Source organism: Sphaerodactylus townsendi, linkage group LG06 (genome assembly GCF_021028975.2).
Source record: "Sphaerodactylus townsendi isolate TG3544 linkage group LG06, MPM_Stown_v2.3, whole genome shotgun sequence".
NCBI classification, from domain to species: domain Eukaryota; kingdom Metazoa; phylum Chordata; class Lepidosauria; order Squamata; family Sphaerodactylidae; genus Sphaerodactylus; species Sphaerodactylus townsendi.
In genome coordinates, this window is record NC_059430.1 from 32,140,081 (window position 1) to 32,157,813 (window position 17,733).

General features: G+C 47.2%; 1 protein-coding gene across 1 annotated transcript in view; it reads right to left on the reverse strand.

The window, feature by feature from the left end:
• ABTB3 (ankyrin repeat and BTB domain containing 3) overlaps nucleotides 1–17,733 on the reverse strand; it is a 280,313-nt gene that overhangs the window by 69,114 nt on the left and 193,466 nt on the right. The gene's annotated exons all lie outside the window — the stretch shown is intronic.

Here is a 17,733-nt window from a genome sequence, read left to right on the forward strand (position 1 = left end):
GTGAATCCTTTATTTGCAAACTTTGCACTTCCCTTCTTACGCACAGCAACATACATCCTTATGTTTTTAAAGGCTAGAAGCAAACTTCTGTCCTCCTTCCATGCTACATGGCTACACTGGAGGATGGAAACTGCTCTGTTGTCATTGAATGTGGTTAAGCTGCTATACTCTAAAATAAGGCCTAAGTAAAGGTACTTTCCTAATGATGCATGAAGTAATAGACTTTTGCAGACTTGAATGGGACACTTTAGTTAGAGACTCTTTTAAAAGGATGGCGAGCACAGGCCTGTGAGTACCCACTGTGAGCTTAATGGACTGTATGTGCCACATACCTGGAAATACCAGGTGTGTGTGAGAGAGTGTTAAACTACTGGAGAGTGACCACAAATAGCTCATAGGCTTCATTCTGCTAGTTAGGCCACACGTTGTACAGTCCTTGACACAGATCATCTGATTCAGAGATTGGCTATATGCACTGTCTGAATATAGATGGGGTAGAAGGAGAAGAGTTTGGATTTACACCCTTTTCTCAACTGCAAGGAGTCTCAAAGTGGCTTACAAACTCCTTCCTTTCCCCTCCCCACAACAGGCACCTTGTGATGTAGGTGGGCTGAGAGAGTTCTGTGAGAACTGTAACTGGCCCAAGGTCACCCAATAGGCTTCACGTGGAGAAGCTGGGGAAAAAACCTGTTCACCAGATTAGAGTCTGCCTGCTGTTAACCACTACAAAGTAATACTCAAGTATTAAATATTTCTTTCATTCTCTACATCATCTTTTGTAAAAAAAATTAAGGAAGTCTAGATCGAAGTACCTCTAATCTAAAAGACTTCATAGCAATAGCAAAAGATCACTTTCCTCACTTTACTGTTGGAAAATGCCATGTAGCGTTAGCAGCAATTCTAATTGGTTTCTCTTCATTGCATAAGAGAAGTTATAACTAGGAAAATCCAGCTGCTCTAAAAGATTGTGAGTGTGTATTTTTAAAGTCTTTGTATTAATTAGGAGCTGTCCCCTCCTGTGCACACCGAAAGCAGCAGAGAGCACAAGCCCAGCTACACATCATACATACTCCACAGTGGGTACCACATACTGAGGACACAGGTAGAGGTGCTTGCATTTAAAGCACACACTTTGCTAGTTTCCACTACTCTGAAATTATAACCTGAAGCTCTGTGCAGGATGTGGTCTCAGAATCTAACTCTCTCTTTTGGTTTCACTGGATGAGATGCAAAAACATCTTGCTTCTGGCAGCAAATCCCATCCACTTCACTACAGATTGCACATGAGAACAATGTAGTGATCTGTGTCACCTACAGTAGAATGCCACTGTCCTAAGCCTCTGGACTGCAGTGGACTTTGAAGAGTGCAGTGATGAAAAGAGTGATGAAAAGTAAATCTAAATTTAAAAATAATTACAATTAAAATCAGCTTTTATCTCTTTAATGACAAAAAAGGGCCTGAGCGCATGACTCTCTGCACATTCAGTCAGTGCATCTAGAGGGCCTGAGCATGCCAGCTCCACTTTCTGCCTCTACACCATTACTGGTTTCTCAGAATATTGAAATTGCATGAAGAAAAAACTAACGTATATGCTTATATTGCAAGTGATAAACGTGGACATTTCTTCCATGTGTTTGTAACATGCAGATGGCCCACCTACAACTCCTCTTTTGAACTGAATCAAAATAGAATTAAGAGGGAAAGCCACAGGAAGTCCACGATTATGCTCAAAATTAGCATGATGTCTTGCGGATGTTCCCATTTAATTCAGGGAATTCCTGAATTCCATGCAGGGAAAGAATCCCTTTATGGAAGCATCCAAAGAAGCTTCTTTATTGTTGTATAATTTTGCAGCTAATAATGATTCTGTAATATTGCAGAAAGAAATAAAAATAGGGGGCTGGAAGAAAAATGTTGCTCAAAAGTCTAATAAAATATTATTTCATCTGAGGCTATACTGTAGTAATGCACTGCTGATCCAGCAGCACCGTGGTAGAACGTTGGCACACCAGCGGACCTACGGCCTTCTGGTCGCACCGCACCCCCACTCCTCATCCCCCTATGAGTCACGGGTCATGAACTGTCTGGCTCAGTCACCGGGCGCAGGGACAATGGTCTTGCCCCCAGGTGAGGATTAGGCTCAGACGCTTACGCTCCTCTCCGCACGTAGCCAGGTGAGATCATGCATCACATGATGATCTCCCGACCTCCCGCTCTCCCGGAACTCCCCCCGTTCCTCCCTCCTACACGCCCCCGATAGAATAACAATAAAAGGTGCCAGGAACCAGCACGCGGGAGACTCGCTAGGAACACGGAGCTCCGGTCTCCCGCTGCTGGCGATCTCCACCAGATGTTATCTCCGCGTCTCGTCTCGTTCTTACGCTGACCACGTGGGTCGACTACAAGCTGGTGCCGAAGCCCGGGAATCCTCGAACCTCCACCCTGCTCACCGTCGCCTGGGGCAGGGCCGCGATACCGGCGTCCGCTGGATCGGCGCATCCAGGGACCACCGCTGGTATCGCCTCTCCTCTGGATCGGCGCATCCAGAGACACGCGTCCTAGGACACTCTCTCGTCCCACGGAACACCGGTGAGTATGGGAGCTTGCAAAAGCAGGGCTTATGACAAGCACGTTGACGAACTGACAGCGTTAGCGAAATGCGGCAGGGTCCCCGTGGAGAGAAGGGAGCTGCTAAATTGGTTGAGGAGATTGAAGCTCAGTGTCCATGGTACCCAGAGGGGGACATTGAATCTTAAGGACTGGGAAAACATCGGGCGACTCTTCGCACAGAGCCTCGCGGCCGATGTCACTGCTACTGACGTGGAGACAATGTTATGTCGCCATCAGCCTGCAGACCTATGGCTCCCTTGCTGTAGGCCGCCCTCCTTTCGATCTTTCACCTTCAATTTCAACCCCGGAATTTTCTCTATCCGCTAAATTGGACGCCTGTCCTCCTTCTGCCCCCCTTGCTCCTTCGCCCATTTCAAATTCTCCCACGGCTCAGCCGCCCCCTCCCCTTGCTCCGCCTTCATTTTCCGAAGCCACCGCGACCTCCGTCAGCGCCATCGTAATGGCGCTGGTTTCAAAACTCTCGCAGAGCGTGATAGCCACGATCTGCAAAGGAAAGAAACCCTGACGGAAGACGATGCCGATATTCTCGCATTGTGCCCCATCCATTTCACGGATACCGAGGAGGATGGCATTGTTCGGCGGGTTGTCGAAAATGCCCTTTAAGCTATAACATCCTCACTGAGCTCCGCAAAGCGATGCGAGACGTAGGAATCACCAGCCCCTACGTGAGAGGCATGCTAGAGGCAATCGCGAGGAATCACTTAATGGTTCCGGACGACTGGAAGACCACCTTCCGCATGCTCCTGAGCCCTGCACAATTTGTGATCTGGGAGAGCTGCTCCGCCAGCAATACTTTTAGCAGAGCAGCCACCTCCGGCGGCGCCTACACCGGGCCAAGACAGCTTTACGGCTTTGACGCCTTCCAGTAACCCCAACAATCAGATTGTCCTGCCTGAGGCCACCTTCACGGTCGCCTCTGAGTGCGCTTACAAGGCGTTTGTGAAGGTCCGCACTTCTGGCCAGCCCACACAGAGCTTCTCCGCCATACGGCAAAGCCCCAAGAGCCCTACGCCGATTTTGTGAACAGGCTCCAGGAAGCGCTCAAGAGGCAGGTAGATAGCGAAGAGGCCCAGAACGAGCTCCTCATGCGCCTCGCTAAAGAGAACGCCTCCACGGAGTGCCGCAGAGCAATCACGGGCCGCCTCAGGATGACTGCTTTAACTGCGGCAGACCCGGACACTTCCGAAGGGAGTGTAGGCAGCCCGGTGGGGGGGCCTACAACCCCGATGGAGGAGGGTCCTCCCCCAAGAGGAGAAGGCCGCCCAAGACCCGGTGCCCACGATGCCAGAGAGGCTTCCATTGGAGAAGCGACTCGCCCGCCGGGAAACTCGCGCTCGGGCGTCTCCCCAGCCGAGGACCGAGGAGGAGAATATTAGAGCATACCCAGACACCAAGGCCCACGCCCAGACCGCCCCCCACGCGTGGTATCTCGCTCACGTGCACTCCAGCCCATCTCCTTCAAGTTCCCCACGAGGTCCTTGTCGCCCCAACCCAGTACGGCGACCCCATCCCTACCGGGACTATTGGGCTGGTGCTGCCTAAGGCCTCCGCCGCTGAGCAGGGAGTGTTCATCATTCCCGGAGTAATCGACTCCACGCACCAGGGACCCATCCATCTCCAAATCTGGACGAACATCCCGCAGGAGTTGCCCACCGGAACCAGCTGCGCACAGCTGATCCTCCTGCCCCATGCGCTGCCCGCTGCCGACCCAATAAAGGCGACAAGCCCCGGCGGCCAACATGGCGCAGCCAGCACCACCATCGCAGCGGTGGAAACACCCATCGGGAGCTCCCGCCCATACCTGGAGCTCACCATAGAAGGATGTATGTTCAAGGGCCTGGTGGACACCGGCGCTGATGTTACCGTCATCAGAGCAGCCGAGTGGCCCGACCAGTGGCCGACCGAGGCTTGCCCGCACATCTGGGGGGGGGAGACAAACAGCGAGACGGAGCATCCGCCCGCTCACGGTCAACAGCCCAGGACTCGAGCGGCAGCTCACAGTCCGCCCCATCGTTTTAGACATCCATGTCAATCTCTGGGGAAGGGACCTCATGAGTCAGGTCAAAACGACTTTGGTCTGGGATGGGTAAAGCCGTCACAGATCATTGATCCCATTTGTGCCTTCCGAGGTTTACTTTCTAATTCCCGTAAGGAAACTGTTTCCCTCTCCCCTCCTTTTCTCCTTCTGTTTTTCGACCAGTAGAGGCCAATTGGCTGACTGGCCCTCCCTGGATTAAAATCTGGGCCCGTCCTGATACCGCAGCACTGTCAGGACAGGCCCCAGGTTAAAAAGGGGCTGCCACCATTATGCCCCTAATACCCAAACCTGTTTGGGTTATGGCTGCCCAGCGCCTGGCAACTTTACCAATACCACGTTAAAGGCCAGGCGCTTAGCCGAAACCGCCCCTTAAGGAGCGGTCTCGGCGGGCGGCAATTCCCAAAGATAATTCGATCACAAAATTTTAGCACCATCCAGCTTCCTGCATTAGCCACCAAGGTCACGGTAAGTGCGACTCCCTTGCAGAAAAAAGAAAACCCCCTTTATTTGTGTGCGAGGAATCTGCCTCTAATCGCCTGATTGCTTCATTCCCCGGATGCACCCCTCCCCCCCAAAAAAGGCGCTTCCAAAAGCCCCTTTTGTGTTGCTGATTAAGCATGCATACCCACAATCCCCCCAGGACCCGCCTGTCCCCTCCCCCCTCGAGGCTCGGACCCTCGCCTCGACGCACCCTGATGACGCTCTAAAGTTAATTCCCACCAGGGTCGCCTACCTCCTGCCCCCCTGTCAAACAATTAAAGAAAGAGGAGTAGGCGGCCCCCAGTAGGATTGCATTAAAAGCAACCTTCACGCAGGCTGCAAAACAAGCCTTCTTATATTAAACTCTAAAATCCAACTCGAATAAAAAACTCGATCTTGATCTCCCGCCACCCGCTCTAGAACCGAGCCTGGCGGGACCCGGCCCCCTCCTATAACCTGGGGAAGGGGGTGTGTTTCAGTCCCTATTCCTACAGGCTCCTGTGGATTCCAATTCGACATGACGGGCCAGCCCATGGAATGGCGCCAGGAGGAAACCAACCCCATCCCAGAGATGGAACACATCTCTCTGAAGGATCCCGCCCAGCGGCCTCAACGGGAACGCCGACGCCGACGCCCAGACGGTCCAAAGATCCGGATGACCTGGGGAAACATCAAAACAACCACCAGCCAAGCCCAAGAGCTGCTGCGCCAGCAAGGCCACCCCGAGACACCCGAGAACCTCTGTGCCGCTCTCTTTGCGATCATCACCGCCAACTCGGCGGCCACCATCCTTTGCCTGCTCTGCTGCCTCCTGCCGATGGCGATCGGCCACCCCCTGACGAGCTTTCACCAGACCAACATCTGGGAGCAGTTCGCTGCCGCTGCCAACGTCTCATCCTTCTGCCTGGGCCAGTACTTAGGAGTCGGGAGCCTGCTAAGCTCCTGCCTGCTCCCCGCTTAAAGCCCCTGGAGACTTCCTAGCGGAGTCTGGCTTAAGCCCCTTTATGAATGCTTCATCCATCAAGTACTCTATGAGCGCTGACTGGGGACCCGTCGTCCAAACCCTCCCGGCCGGCGCTCTCTCCCTTGTCACCAAGACTGTCGCTAATCACGAGTCCAACACCTGCGCCCGCATCTCCGGCGCGACGAGACAAGGAACCGACCCGGGCCCATTCACCGGCTCGGCCAACTGGAGCTGCACACGCACGGAGGACATTCCCCTCGCTGATCGGGAACATCTTGCTCCCAAAGGGTTGGTTCTGGACTTGCGGGGAGAGAACTTTCAACTACATCCCTGCTCGGCTCTCTGCCGGGACTCTTTGTTGCCTTAGTCGCCTCACCATCGTCCTGCCTCAGGCTCCACCCCAGGAGCCTGGCGCCGCTTTCGCCGCCGCTTCTGCCCCTCGACCCCTCTTGCCGGAGCGATGCGGTTGTTCTCTCCAAGCGGAGTTCGCTCCCTCGCGAACTTCTCTAGTGGGAGTCCCCGGACTCGCTTACAACGCTTAAGACCATTGGCCGGCTGGCCTGTGCCCTTAAGCGAAGTCCATCAACTCTACCTCCATTGCTCTGGATGCTCTGGCCTCCGAAAGCAGCAGGAACTTCGTCAAGCTTAATTCTAGATAATCGTGCCGCTATTGATTACTTATTGCTATTACATCACCAAGGTTGTGAGAATGTACATAATATGTGTTGTTTTAATCTTTCTGATAACTCCCAATTGATTCATACGAAAGTGCGTGAATTGCAAAAGGTTGTATCTAGTTTAAAGTATGATGTATTGCCCAATTGGTGGTCAGCCCTCTGGAGCTGGCTGCCGGGAGGATGGTTGAGTGCTATCATACAGCTCTGCATTGGCTTGATTGTATGCCTCATCGTCGGGTCTTGTATCGTTCAATGTGTATCTAGTATTGCCTGTAATGTGTGTAAGAAGCCCCTCGACTTTCCCTTACCCCGCAACCAAGTTCTAATGTTACACAAGCAGCTCAGTCAGCTTGACCAAACGGCGGAGGAGACAAGCGTCCCTTTAAATCGCCCCCTAGCATTTCGGCCTTCCTTCTAAAATGTAAAAAAGGAGGAGATGTAGTAATGCACTGCTGATCCAGCAGCACCGTGGTAGAACGTTGGCACACCAGCGGACCTACGGCCTTCTGGTCGCACCGCACCCCCACTCCTCATCCCCCTATGAGTCACGGGTCATGAACTGTCTGGCTCAGTCACCGGGCGCAGGGACAATGGTCTTGCCCCCAGGTGAGGATTAGGCTCAGACGCTTACGCTCCTCTCCGCACGTAGCCAGGTGAGATCATGCATCACATGATGATCTCCCGACCTCCCGCTCTCCCGGAACTCCCCCCGTTCCTCCCTCCTACACGCCCCCGATAGAATAACAATAAAAGGTGCCAGGAACCAGCACGCGGGAGACTCGCTAGGAACACGGAGCTCCGCGCTCCCGCTGCTGGCGATCTCCACCAGATGTTATCTCCGCGTCTCGTCTCGTTCTTACGCTGACCACGTGGGTCGACTACACTATACCTCTATTTTTTTAGAACAAGAATGATGCTGGAAGAATTATTTTAATTTTGTTTTAAAAATGCAAGTTTTATGACATGCATGCATTTGTACTATTCAAGAAACAATACTAAGCTACAAAAAGAAAATGCTCAACTGTGGGAAATAAGGTATCCTAACTAGAAGCTGTGCCCTGTGACCATCTAAGTACTCTAACTATCAGTGATGGACAGCTCAATAAAACAAAGGTTTAAAAGCGTGTGTCAGTTAGTGGAACAAGGTGCTGTCGCAACACTGTGAGGAAAAACATCCTAGGAACCAGAAAACACCCTGATTGGGTAAGCTGACCTGCGCTCTGACTGGTGGAGCAACCAGCTGACTCAGAGAGGAAGGCGGTATCTCTCTGGAAGGAAAGGTTTTGTAGGCTTTTGGATTTGGATTCCTGTGAGTTAAAATCAAGTCCCTTAACTGTGTGCATTAAATATCTACTCTGAGGGAATTTCACACTTGAGAATTGACATAGGGTCGACTCATTAGGCTGAAAGAGTCGACCTATGTCAATCCCCTCCTAACTTCGCACAGCAGCTGAGATTGTCCTGCTGGAGCCAAGTTCAGAGGGCGGGATCACCTCAGCGCGCCATTCACTCATCGTGCCTGATTGGCTGCTGTGTTCGGGTGGGAATGCAAACGTGCGTCCCTTTTTTCCCAATTTTTTTACGTTACAGCTACGTAGCGTTGACGTCGCAATGCAATGTGCATAAGAAGGTGCAATTTGTGTAGATTCTTATGCTCATAGCTTTCATTTCCATTTCACGCGGGAAACGCATCTTTTGATCCTCTTGTCAGAATTGTCTGTTATGGATCCTGAGCAACTGTCCTGCCCAAATACCAATTAAGGTGATGGTCTCATCTTCCCTCCAGGATACACCTCTCCCTACCCCTCTGCTACCTGAGCTGTCACAACAGCTAGCCATGACTCAACTGTGCTCAGCTGTCAGCAGTCAGATCAAAATGGCAACTTCCCCTCTAAAATGACAAACGTTTATAACATGCCACCGGAAAGGAGGGAGGGATGAGGTGCGATTGATTGGGCGAAATGGTGCTGTGAAGGAAAAATGTTGCCATTTCATTACTATGAGCGGTGTGCAATCTGCCTTTCGTTACTGCGCATGGTCGTCAGTGTTATATGGAAGCGGGGGGGGGGAGCACGCTTTTTGCCGGCGCATGCCCAAAACATTCGTCTGTGATTGGCTGAATGGGCGAATCAACCTGACGAAGATTCCCCATTCCCGTCAGCTTCGCTTAAGTTCAACCTAGCTTCGCCGGTTTACCCCACCTCGGAGGGGGAGTCGAAAATTTAGTGGCAGAACGGAGCAGAGCAGGAAGAACCCACGTCGGATTCACAGGATGTGGGGAGCACTTGGGCTGAACATAGGTCAAACTTGAGTTCACAGGGTGAGTGCGAAATCACCCAGGGAGTGGAACTGACTTAAAATATACTGAGTCCAGTGAGTGCTGAAGCAGGCAATACACAGGAGAAAACTGGGAGTTTTATTTAGTCAGTGCTGAAGATGGGATAGTACTGAGACTTTCCACAGGTGACCATGAATAAAAGAGAAGTGAATACATCTTCGGGGTGAAGAAGAATTCCTAAGCCAGTTAGAACAGGAATTATACACACAGATGGATTCCCAGTCTGATTATCAGTGTTCTGCTAAAGTTACCACAGGAGGGAGATTTGTGATAAGTGGATAGCTAACAGTGTCAAGGCATGAACGGGTACCAGCCTGTTAGTACCCAAAGACATTGTGAATCCATTTGCCAGCAACATCTGACTGAATCATCTTAACGTAAAAACTGAGTCATCTTAAAGTAAAGAATCTCTCATAACATCTAAGCAATTGAACAAACTTATAAAGCTGAATTAAGAATTATGCTTGTGCCGAACCTGATATTTGTATAGTTGTATCTTGTCTGATTCCCATTCATTTAAAATATCTCCTGATCCCATCTAGTTTGTTTAATAAATTTTACTTCTGTTTGATGAACTTGCCTCAGTTCTCTGGTGCCTTGAAAAGGGGGATTTGCCAAGTTCTCTTTTCCTTTCTGGAGCTCTTGCACACTGATTTGTGTCTTTTTTAGACACAATAAAAGATACTAGATGAGCCAGTGTGGTGTAGTCATTAAGAACAGTAGACTCTAATCTGGAGAACTGAGTTTGATTCCCCACTGTTCCGTGAGTGGCGGACTTTCTGGTGAATTAGATTTGTTTCCCTGTTCCTGCACATGAAGCCTACTGGGCTAGTCACAGTTCTCCAGTCCCTTCCACATGGGCCAATAAACATGGGCTAACCACGATATAAAACCTGTGTTGGGGGGAACTTCACACGGATCCCACTTCTAACACGAGTCCACTCTGCATTCCCCTCCCCCCCGCAACCCAGGTTTTTCAAGAATAGCACTATCTGTGATTCTTTTGTTTTAACGTGGATTGCAGCCATGGCTGAGCGAACGGCTGCCATTTTTTTTCCAGTCCCTGCCTCTCTGCTGCATAGCCATGGAGGGGTATAGGGATGGCAGCATGGCTATGGAGGTCCATGCCTGCCAGGTTTTGTAGCTACGCAGTGGAGGGAGGTGAGTGGGGGGGGGACGCCTCCGTGCGAAGGCGCATGCCCCGGCCAATGTGCTCACTGACCATGGGACATCCATCCATGCGAACAGCCTGGGGCTACAATGGGTTCATTTATCCCACCTGCGACCCACTTTACATTTGCTGTGTGGAAAGGGCCTCTCAGAACTCTCCCAGCCCCAACTACCTCACAAGGTGTCTGTTGTGAGGAAAGGAAGGGAAGGTGATTGTAAGCCACTTTGAGATTCCTTAGAGGAGAGAAAAGTGGAGCGTAAATCCAAACTCCTTTTCTTCTGTTTTTGAGAATTTGCTTTAAACTAATGAAGCTTAAAGCAGAAAGTGCCAAAGTTGGACTGCAGCTGAACATCAAGAAGACAAAAGTAATGACACCTGAGGAGTTACTCAACTTTAATCATTAAAGACTTTCCATTCCTTGGTTCCGTCTCCAACCAACAGGGAAACTGCATCCAAGAAATCAAAAGGAGATGGGTGTGGAAGTTCGACAATGAAGAAAGCTGAACAGAAAAAAAGTAGATTCCTTTGAAATGTGGTGTTGGAGGACAGTGTTATGGGATACTGTGGACTGCCAAAAAGTCAATTCACAAAGTTCTAGATCAAATCAAGCAACTGTCTCTAGAAGTTAAATGACTAAACTGACTAAACTGAGGCAATCATAATTTGGTCACATTATGAAAAGACAAGAGTCACTTGAAAAGACAATGATGGTGGGAAAAACTGAAGGCAGCAGGAAAAGAGGAAGTCCCAACATGAGATGGATTGACTCTACAAAGGAAACCACAGTCCTCAGTTTGCAGGGCATTTTGGGTGATTCTGATTCATAGGGTCACGAAGAGTCAGAGACAACGTGGAGGAACCTGGCACACACACTGATGCAACCTTTTCCCATAAAATACATTTTTTTTTCATGCTGGTCTCTGAAGCAGATCTGCTTGCCACAAAAGAAGTTGCCCATCCTATAATGGAAGTGAATGCATACTTTGAAGCACTGTCAGGCAGCTAGAGACACGCTGCCTTCAAGAGTAACTGGTTGTTGCTTTTTATCAAAAGGTAAAATAAGGTAAAAGTTTCAATGTTGATTGTACTACTCTCACTGGTGTCCTGGATCTTCCATATGGTTGTTGTAAATAAATGGCTGCTTTCTAAGCCCAGAGATGTCTCAGTTGGTGGCTGCTGTTCCCATCACACATCAATAATACCCACGGGTATTATTTTCAACATATTGTAGACATTTGTATTTAGATTATTATTGAAAGTACACCTAACCTCACTCACAGATTTAAGAGAGTAAATCAATTTTACAAGTCTGGATTTGGAGCCCCGGAACTCCACCACAGGGATGCAGTGACATTTTACAAGCTAGATTTTTACTTTTCTAAATGCCATTGGGACTGCAGAATGGCAGGAGACAGGAGTACCTCATGCCCCCACAACACGGTTCCCAGTAGGTTAGGGCTGCCACAGCATTTTGAAAAGTAAAAATCCAGGCTCTAAAACAGTGCCATTTCTCTGTTGCAGACTTGGGAATACAGTCTAGTTTGTCTAGTTTGCACTAAACAGTGAAATCCTAATACCATTTAAACCCCATTAAGTAGACTTCATTAAGATCGTGAATGAACCTGCTTAGGGTTGCTCTCTAAAATAGCCAGATGGCCAAATTGTAATCTTTGTAGTGTAGGCTGGCTAATTTAGCTCCACAAGGAATTTTTCCATTTTAAAAACTGCAACAAAAACTGCTTAGAATGTGATATGCTGGCCAATATGTAACATCTGACAACTGAACAGCAGCGGGGATACTTCTTGAGACACTATTCCACAATAACACGGGTCAATTCCCCACTGAGGATTAGATGCGTGCTCATCACACAAAATATCCAGGTTTCCAGCAGAACTCCCCACTGCATCAGCACTGAACACACTTTCATCCCATTTCTGGTGCTCCCCCTCCCCCCGCCCCACGTGTTATTTTAGAACCTGCAAGAAAGTAGACCTTTTCAAAAAACGCAATCTGGAGCAGTGGGGAAGTGGGTGGGGTGTTAATCTGGATTCGTTTTTCCTGCCGCTGGTAGTGACGTGGAGCCTCCCATCCAATGAGAACGCAGTGGGCTGTGCGCGATGCGTGTGCAGCCTCTTTTTTAATTTCGCGGACCAGAGATCCACGTGGATATGAAACAACATGGGGCCGGTTTTGACTGATTGACTGAGTAGAAGGCAATACAAAGCAGTGCTACACTACATAGAGGCACACGGAAACAGGGCTTCGCTTTAATCGCCTAACCCTTTACTGTTCACCCTTTATACATATGATTGTACTCCTGTCTATCATAGTAACACCATTATCAAATTTGCTGATGACACAACGGTGGTGGGGCTCATCTCTGGAGGGGATGAGTCTGCCTATCGGAATGAAGTGGACCGACTGCTCTCATGGTGCAGGGAAAATAACCTGGTTCTTAACACTAACAAGACAAAGGAGCTCATAGTGGACTATAGAAGGAATAGCTCAGAAATTCAGCCCTTGACTATAAATGGAGATCAAGTGGAGCGGGTGGCTAGTTTTAAATTCCTGGGCGTTATGATTAAAGAGGATTTGACCTGGGGAGTACAGACTACCGCGGTGGTTAAGAAAGCCCAGCAAAGACTGTACTTTCTGAGACTTTTAAGGAAGCAACAACTAGATGGAAAACTTCTGGTGTCCTTTTACCGCTGTGCTATAGAGAGTGTCCTAACCTACTGCATCTGTGTATGGTTCTCCAGTTGCACAGTGGCGAATAGGAAGGCGCTCCAAAGGGTGATCAATACTGCACAAAGGATTATCGGCTGCCCTCTCCCCTCCTTGGAAGAAATCTATAATGCCCGAAGTCTAAATAAAGCCCAAAATATTCTAAGGGACCCGTCTCATCCAGCACACTCTCTTTTTAAACTGCTACCATCTGGCAGACGATACAGGGCCCTCAGAACTAGGACAAAGAGGCTTAGAGACAGCTTCTACTCTAGAGCTGTGGCTATGCTAAACTCCGCTGCTTCATATTGATGTATTTGGGGCTATGTAGGGATGGGTGGAGGATGATGATGTATGAGTCTGAAATTGCATGAGTCTGAAATTGTATGAGTCTGAAATTGTGTGCATCGAGGAATGCTGCTGTAAATTTCGTTGTGCGTGCACAATGACAATAAAATGCTTATGCTTATGCTTTGTTTCCGCATAGGGTCGTTCTGCGCATACTTGCAGAGACGCGGATCCGGAAGTTTGAAAATAAAAAATTCCTGCCCCAACACAACGCACAGCCAATCAGGATAGCCCCTGAGCGGATCGCTTGTTCAATACGCCTCAGTGGGGAATCCTTCGTTGCTGCTGTGTTTTGGGGAACAAGGGTCGTTTGTGGGGCAGAAGCTGCAGTGGGGATGCTGAAACTGTGCTGAAAAGGTCCCGGTTTTTCCCAAACCGGTTTGTATCTACATATCTACATTCATTTTTTCGGTGTTGAATTGACCATGGATCGTAACTGTGAATAAATCTAATATTGGAAAGCTCTAAACAAACAAACAAAAAAAGATGCTCAGTCCATAGGTGGGATTATCTATTTTGCTGTCAATTCTAAGGATCCACACAATATTTGAAGTTGAAAGTTTAATATTTTTACACATTTTCTTACAACTACAGAGTTTTAATGGTAAAATTTTACTCCATCCAATACAACCTTACGAACTATTCAGAGCTAATAGTAAGTTCATATGAAACAGTCATAATATCTACTGCTATCATGTAGTTTGGTATCTCCTGGCTAGAGTTAACAAGGTTGGCAATGGTACATAAATTATTATGTATACATGCATTTCAACTGTTCGTTGTTGTTAATTTAATAGGCTTTCAAACTTCTTATGGCCCCAACCCCTTTAACGTCTCATCATACTCTCCCCATCTTTCATACTGTACATTAAAGAGTAAAAAAAAAACCAGTGTTGTACTTACCTGTGTTGCTATAGTTTGAATGGGTTTCTGTGCAGCCTCACATTGGGACGGTGCTTGGTGGGAATCTTTCCTCCCAATGGGGAGGGGGTGCTCTTCAGAGCTGAAGAGCAAACAGAAAGCTTGTCAATCTTTCCGTGGCAGGCTGGCACAAGATCAGCCCCAATGTGGGGCTGCATGGAATACCCACTGTGCCATAAGACATAGTACTTTCACATAAGGTTGATCAATTTTCAAACCCCGTCCACAAAAGAAACAAAAATAAATAATTGAGGCTGAAAATGAAAAGGTGAGGCAGAGAATAGAGTTGACAGAGATAAGCTCTCAAATCAATTATGGCTTGAAAGAAAAAGACAAAGGACAACACAATGGAAGGATGATTTTTCTTTGCCCAAGGGGACATGGTGGCACGCGTGCGCGCACACGCACACACACACACGCTCTTACACTTAAGAGGCAAAAAAAGCAAAGATGCTTTTAGTGCTTAAATTGGCTAAAGTACTAAAACTGCCTTTTCTGAGAGACAATTGAGAAAGAATTCTGTACCACAGTTATGGGTGGCAACGAAGATCTTTATCCATACAATGCTTTCATAAAAGGCAAATGAAGAACCTCTTGGAAAAAGAAACACCATAAGAATGTAGTAGCAGGTAGAGACATGATCTTTTGAAGGTCTTTAAGGGGAACTCAGCAATCATTTCAGAAGCGTACCAAGATAGCAGCACATTTTAGAAAGAAAACACAAACATCCTTTGATATACTGACAGACACAATTGGAACTATATAAAAGGAAATTGTTTCAGGTGTAAAGCAGCCAAGACACATCTTTTTATTTCAAGATAACTGCAGACAGGCTGTGATGCAGTGGGGAAAGAATGATGCATACTAGGTTTCCACCCCCAGGAAGAGAATTTGCTCATGGGGGGTTGGGATATTGTCTAGAGACTAGCACCCAGTAATGTACTCACTCATTTTATATCATTCATGTGTACACCAACAAATTGCTAAGTACATGGGGAATTATCCAAGACTAGAGCCGATTACAACAGATCACAGGCGAATTTTGTATAAGGAATACTAAAGGGACACGGGGATGACTTACGCGTTATGGTTTACACTGGTTGTATCATTCTGTCTTCCACTCTTGTGGTAACAGAACGTATAATTTCAAGATATTTCCTTATATTAGCCTCTTATGTTAATTTGAAGACCTTCCCTTGGAACCAAGAAGTATTACATAGTCTGACATGAGTTGCCAGTTCTCCACAATTCCCACGCAAGGAGCCAACTCAAATCAGGACTGGGACGTACAGCAAAAAGGGATTTTATCTTTGCAACCTAAAATGGCCTCAAACTGCCATTGCTATTGGATTGCTATTCTCCCCTGTGGGGGAATCCACATGGAATTGGGGAGAATGAGCAACTCATAACTGACAGACAGAATGGAGACCTCCAAACGCGAACTACATAAGCTATAACATGTGAACTAGCCTTCATCTGTAGAATGTAAATTACATTTTATTAGGAACATGATCATTCCCACAGTCTCTCTAAAAACAGTTCCATCAGATTGGATGGGTGTTTCAAAAACTTCCACCAATTAAAATATTCACTACAGAAGAGGATGGCGGAACCTTCACGAAAAGGGCAAATATGTGGAGTGATCCCTATTTTATGAGAATATAAGCAGGGACCTGCAAAGACTTGCAGGGGCATATTATTTTCTTCTCCCCCGCTATTTTATTTTTCCATTTCCAGAAGTGTTCTTTTCCTGCTTTCTTCTATGCTTCCCACTCGCTACCCAACCTACTTTTATCTTCCCCCGCCCCGAACTCAGCTTTCCCTACTTCTCTTCCTCATCAGTCCACCCCAGCTAAATTGCATGGTGTTAGCCAGGCTGGGCCCCGTTTAAGGTTGCTAACTGTGAGTGGGGAAATCCAGAAAGATCTGGGCAAGTGCAAGGTGCAAAGCATAACTGCAAGTTGATGTACACCTGATCAAAAAAATCCAAATTTAAATACGGGCTGATGGAGTCTGAATTGCAGGAGACAAGCCACAGTGACTAAGAGAAACATGTAAATTCAGACAGAGTGAACCTTTAGGAGGTAGCATCAGTTTAAGGCCCCTGATCTTTTTGCCTATTTTGCTGGCACTTCAAGGCAGCTGGTTGACCACTGTGTGAAAAAGGATGCTGATCATTGGTCTGATCCAGCAGGTCTTGTTATTTGGTCTGTGGTGATTATTGGCACAATGAATGTTTCCGAATTCTAAAAAAGTTCTCCTTCTCCCATAATAAAAATCCTTGGGTGGGAGCACCCCAGGATGCAACATACATGCAACATGGAAGTCACTTGTTGTAATGTTAAACTGAATCTGTAGTTAAAGAGCAGGGATTCTTTTTCATCATAGGATGTCTTTCCAGTTTTTTCTGCTTAAGAAAAAATAAGCAAGGGGATCCTACCAGTGCCTAGATGCAGTTCTGATCACAGACATTAGTCAATTTGCCCTTCAAAAGTAGATAATCCCTATTCAAATTCCAGCATCTCTATCAGCAGCTGACATTTTTTTGCAACAGGACCAAATAAAAAAAATTACCACCAACACCTATGAGAAAGGACCAACTCCGTTCTTAAGGAAAATACTAGCAATAGATCATACACTACAAACAATGACTTGCCATAGGGAATACCACTAGTAGCCCCTTGGTGGAAATAAAAATACAGAAGAAAACTTTTCAAAGCATGAATGGAAACCACTTTGATGAATTGCTTTTGTGAGGCAGAACAAGAGCTGGAACAGAAAAGTAATTTCACATTACATAATTCAGTACAGTGGAAATATCTGAGCCTCTATAACGTCTCTTGCATTTGAGATTTCTGGTATTAAGCACCAAAGCACATCTGATTAGGCAGCAGAAGGAATCTCTGTTCTTTCCAAAGTCAACCACAGGTTCCTGGAAACAATACAGAAAGCTTACCCTGGCCTTTACCACATTTCCACAGTTCCTGAAGTGCCTTTCCAGTGAAAGGGAATTTGTCAGATAGGATTTAAAGAAGAACAGACCCTCCTCTGCTTTTAATATAATCTCACTTCCAATTGTTTCATTAATACTAACTAATCAAGAAATAACATAGTGGAATACTTGCATTTAAAGCAGGGTAACCAAATGCAAAGTTTAAAAACTAGTCTGATTATTTTTTTAACCACCTCAAAAGAACTCAAATGTCAGAGAATTGGATTCTGCAAAAAGAGAACCTTTGGATAACCAAAAACTGGAATATATGCACACAAAGTACATTTCCTCAGCATGGCTTTCTGGCTGCATCCTCACAACCTGACAGTTCTTCCTCAGGGTTGCTGAATCACTACCCAAAATACGCTTTATAGATCTTGAAAAGCATTAAGGAAGTGGAAGATGATCCAGTCAGGTATTTTTCGTCATTATCCATTTTCCCTTTGG